The following is a 5,138-nucleotide window of genomic DNA, read 5'->3' as shown; positions in this document are numbered from 1 at the left end:
CCTCAGCATTTTTCAGACGCAGACCTTATCCATTCATCTGTGTGGTCCTGTCACTTTGGACTGGGCCAGAAAGCCATCTGACACAGTCTTACAAAAAAAGACATAATGTCCATTGCACAGACGCTCTCAGTTGTCTGTATTCATCATCCATGTCACATCTCTTTAAAGCTGTCCAGATATCATAACTTAAACTAAATGATGAAAACATTAAGAGAAGAGGAATATATATAAATATATGTATGTGTGTGTGTATGTGTGTGTGTGTGTGTGTGTGTGTGTGTGTGTGTACAAATTCATCATCATTTGAAGTCTATTGTTCAACTGCATGTAGACAGTCACTGCCAACACTGACAAATAATTTCAAATGCCTTTGCAAATGTTACATTCAACCGCCTCCCAAATGGCCCATCTGTTAGCACAAAAAATCCAGCATGTATTTAACACAGCAAACACTTTGCTCTCCTCTTGATTTTTATTACAATGTTTAGAAGCTAGTATATCAGATACTATATGTAAATATGTTCTTTCCTCTGTTCTTTTCTCCTCTACGTGATCTGGTTTTCCCCTCCTCAGGAGCAGTAGAAATGTCTCTCTCTCTGGTTAGACCCTGAGTAAGAGACTCCTCCAGAGGAAGAGGGGAATGCAGGGGAAAAAAGAGTCAAAAGAGTGCAGAGGAACTTCAAATGTGCAGGAATAACCAGAACATGTTTAACAGATGGAGAGAGAGAGAGAGAGAGAGAGACATGATGTTGTCGAGAGGACGTGAGAGAGGAAAGTGCAGCAGAAGACTCAGAAGAAGAGGGTAAGATGGGGTCATGGCCGAGGGCCAGGTTTTCACACAGCCGCAAGAACGCTGCCAAGAAGTGCCGCAACCGGGACCCGCCACTGCCACAGAGGTCGCCCCAGACACTCTGTCTGTCTGTGTGTGTGTGTGTGTGTGTGTGTGCATATGTGTGAGAGACAGAGCAAGAGAGAGAGAAAGAGGATGTGCAATGGTCAGCATGGGGGATGGGATGCAGGTGGGGCAGGTAAATTATGACAAATTACTCTTCTAATAGTAACATAAGAGTCAGCATTTCCCATACTGTTTCTCAGTACTTCTCTGTGTGTGCGTGTGTGTTGGCAGGGGGTTTTGGAAGAAGCAGCTGGCGTTTAAGATGCGAGATTGATCGACTAAAATCTTCCTCTTTCAAGGCTTTCGTTTTTGTTTTTTTTTAATGAGAGGACAAGCAGCTCGTGTGGTGAGGTAAATCTGGGTTTAATTAACACGAGACTGAAAATCAGTGTGAAGTGCATGTACTGCTCAGTTTCTGTTAAAAAAAAGGGGGGGGGGCCTCTGCCACACAATCTATATCTTTTCAAAATTAGTTTGACCTTTAAAACAGCAGGCTCTTCTTCAGCAGTTTGTTTGCTTGTTTGTTTGTTTGTTTTAACATAAGAATCTTCCATTCACAGGAGCACGCAGTGCTGACATTCAAACTCCTCTCTTAGATACATTCAAAATTTTGGCTGAAATGTCAGTGAAACTTGCGAACAGTGACACAAAAGACAGGCGGCAGAAAGAGAGAAAGAGGAGGAAGATTAGAGACTGAGGACTAAGGGGCAGAGAAGAGAAGAGAAGAGAAGAGAAGAGAAGAGAAGAGAAGAGAAGAGAAGAGAAGAGAAGAGAAGAGAAGAGAAGAGAAGAAGATGAAACAGTAGTCTGTTCTCAAACACACATCTTCAACGGCAGAAAAACGTGGCTTGGGTACTATACTGTCATAACGTACTTCAGCAGAGTGTGGGTGTACAAGAGAGTGCTCACACACACACACACACACACACAGAGGCATGCGTGCTGGGAACAGATGAATCATTAAGGCTCTTAGAGAAGGAGATTCTGAGAAAAACCCCGCAGCATGGTTAAAAAAAGGCGCCTGTTTGTTTTCACAGTGTGTAAAAATGGCCCATTACTGTGCTTCCACCTCAGACCAGCAACAATCAGCCACTCAGATAAGAGATGAAAATTACTTCAGAGGAAAGCAATCCACCACTTAAATCACTCTTTGAAATCTGTTTAAAAAAAAAAAATAATTAATAAAAAAAACCCCACACACTATCTTGAGAATGAAAATTTTACTGAAAGCCAAGTATGTCCACTCCTGAGTAATTTTGTACAATTTGGACTTCATTGACTCACTTGTCCTCTGCTGCCTCCAAATGGCGTGAATACAGCCTCTCTCTGTCTGTGGCCCTGTCTGCCACGGTAACAAGTGGGCACCCGTGGTCTAAAGGTTAGAGAATCGGGCCTGTGACTGGAGGGTTGCTGGTTCGATTCCCAGGCCCAACATCCATGGCTGGCACTTGACTAAGACACTTAACCCTGATGCTCCCTGGGCGCAGAGGAATGCTGCCCACTGCTCCTGCATCTGTTGTGTGTTCACTACTGGTGTGTCGGATGGGTTAAAGAGGACAAATTGTGTGTAATCACTGAAACTTAACTTAAAAAAACTTAACTTAACAAGAGGCCTCAGATACATACAACTAATGTGACGTGCTGATCAAGGGTAAAATTTTAATATGCCAAATTACAAAACCATGATATTGGCATCTTTGTCAAAGCAATGTAACTTACACTGACAGAACATAAACACTTCCCATTTTGATAATATCAAATAAATAATAATAATAATAATAATAATAATAATAAATAAATAATATCAGATAATATCAACTAATAAAGTCATTATTATTATTATTATTATTATTATTAATAATAATAATAATAATAATAATAACAATGCTTATTCTAATAATAATAATAATAATAATAATAATACTTTCAAAATTTCAAGTAGTTCAGAAATTTTGCTTCACTCCCAGACAAACCACTTGAGAAAAGCACAGCAGGACTTTGCAACTTTATGATAAGAAGTGAATTAAAATTTTTATTTCATTACATGTGTTACATTCAGTATCCGATGTGTTTCTTTAGCACACACAGATGAGAGGCATAAATACAAACAAGCTTTTTTTGTCATCTTTTTTTTTTTCTTTTGTGCCTTTCCTAATCAACAGAATAAGATAAGAGAGCAAAACTTCACACCCTCACATATTTACAGATAGTCCAACTTTATACAAAGGCAATGCATCCCATATTTACAGAAAAAACAGAGAAACTTTTCTAATGAACTCAATATCCTAGTTCTCTGTATTGGCAGATCCGTGGAAACAAGAGATTACGCTCTATTAAAGAGAAATTTCAACCTTCTTTTTTTGTTTTGTTTTTAAATGAACTTGTTTGCTGTCTTACCTTAAAATGGGTATGTGGTGATATTTCTTTCAAAAGAGAATGAATTCACAGGCTGACACACAGTGTGTTAAAAGCTACTCGTATGGACCACACTCAAGGTACAACAGTCAATCAAGCTGTGAGAACTGGATAAAAAAAATCACTTGGGGGGGGGGGGGGGGTCTGAGCAAATCTCAGCTGGGATTCTTAAGTGAAATAAACAAATCAAACAAACAAAAAAAAAAAAAACAGGAAACGGTAGACATGTCAATTTCAGCATATGGCTGACTGTGTGCGGTACGTCATTTGTCTGACAGACACGTATGTATGGGCATATGTACTTTCACTCCAATACAAACGTATCCTGTGCTCTCCAGCCCACACTGGAACAGCCCATCACCAGCATTTTTTACAGTGGAAAAGAATGAAACAAAATCATTTTAAAGAGAAAATTAAAGAACATGTAATGTATGAGCATCGCGGACCAGTTACAGTAATGGTTTAACAGTCACTTCTCTCAGAAGTGTCCTTTTCTTCCTAACGCCGACATGTTTTTCAAACATATGAGACATGAAGATACAGGAATTTGCACACAGAGCATGAAATATTCAAACAAATTTGGCAATGGATGCTGAGGCAATTTCTACACTATATATGTCCAGTCAACGTCAGTGGTATCCTCTGATTCAGGCGGAAATCATAATTATTTGCTGGAGAAAAACAGAGAAGAGAGAAAAGAAAGATGACAAGCCCTTTTAGCTGTTGTAATTCATAATAAAGTCGAGAATCAAGTTAAAGATCAATGAGAGACACTGTCTGGCGGAAGGGGCAAAAAAAGGGAGAGAGCAAATTCTAACTCTGCTGTGCTCTCTGACACAGAGCTTCTCGTGTCCAGTTATACTGAGTGTCTGTTGTGTAGGGGAATGCAGTAGTGTAGTCTGATTCTGAAAGACAATAACTAACATAGTTTACGAAGGTTTCCCAATCCCGGTCCTCAAAGGCCAAGATACTGCTGGTTTTTTCTGTCAACCTTTCACAGTGCTCTCTGACTACAGAGCACACATAGTTGCTCCCCTGGTGCATCTACCTTCACCTAATCATTCAGACAAAACAAAACAAAATAAAGCATAAAAACACAGTACCTCGTTGGCCCTTCAGGACTGGACTTGGCTAGCCTCCAGCTTAAGCCGTCATATCAGCGACCAGAATTTTTATATAAAAATAAAAATACTAAAAAAAAAACATTAGATGTGACAGCTTATGACTGAGCAGAAAAGAGTGTGAGGGGGAGAGGAAATGGAGATTAGGGTTCAGCATGTGAAGGATGTGTAAAGCTGAGGTCAGCCTGTTGGAGTGCACTACATTACAAAATCACACACACACATACAGACACACATACACACACACACACACACACACACACACACACACACACTTACAAAAAAAAAAAAAAGAAAAAAGAAGAGACAGCACACACACAATATGATACAAACTACCTGAGACTGAAAAAAGAAAAAAAAAGTATTATGCAGTAACGCAGACTGGCACAGCTGTGTTTGAACATGTGTGAGTGTGTGTGTGTATGTATCAGTAACTGCTCTTTTTACAGAGACCAGTGATAGAATACCAGAATTATGACATCAGAAAACCATATGATCAGACACTTGTCTTATGACTTCTGCACATGGGGTAGTGTTGCTGAAGTTGAATGAAGATCCAATGACGCTATCTCTAGGCCTACATCCAAAAAACAAACAAATGAACAATCGAAAAACAAAGACAAATACAAAATCTCAGATGAGGTACAGTAACGGACAGAGAAGTAAAAAAAAAAAAAAATCCATTCTCTGATGAACAGCCATGTGTG

This window comes from Chanos chanos, chromosome 6, assembly GCF_902362185.1.
Source record: "Chanos chanos chromosome 6, fChaCha1.1, whole genome shotgun sequence".
Lineage (NCBI taxonomy): Eukaryota > Metazoa > Chordata > Actinopteri > Gonorynchiformes > Chanidae > Chanos > Chanos chanos.
The sequence above is the reverse complement of the archived record's forward strand: the minus strand, read 5'-3'. Positions refer to the sequence as shown.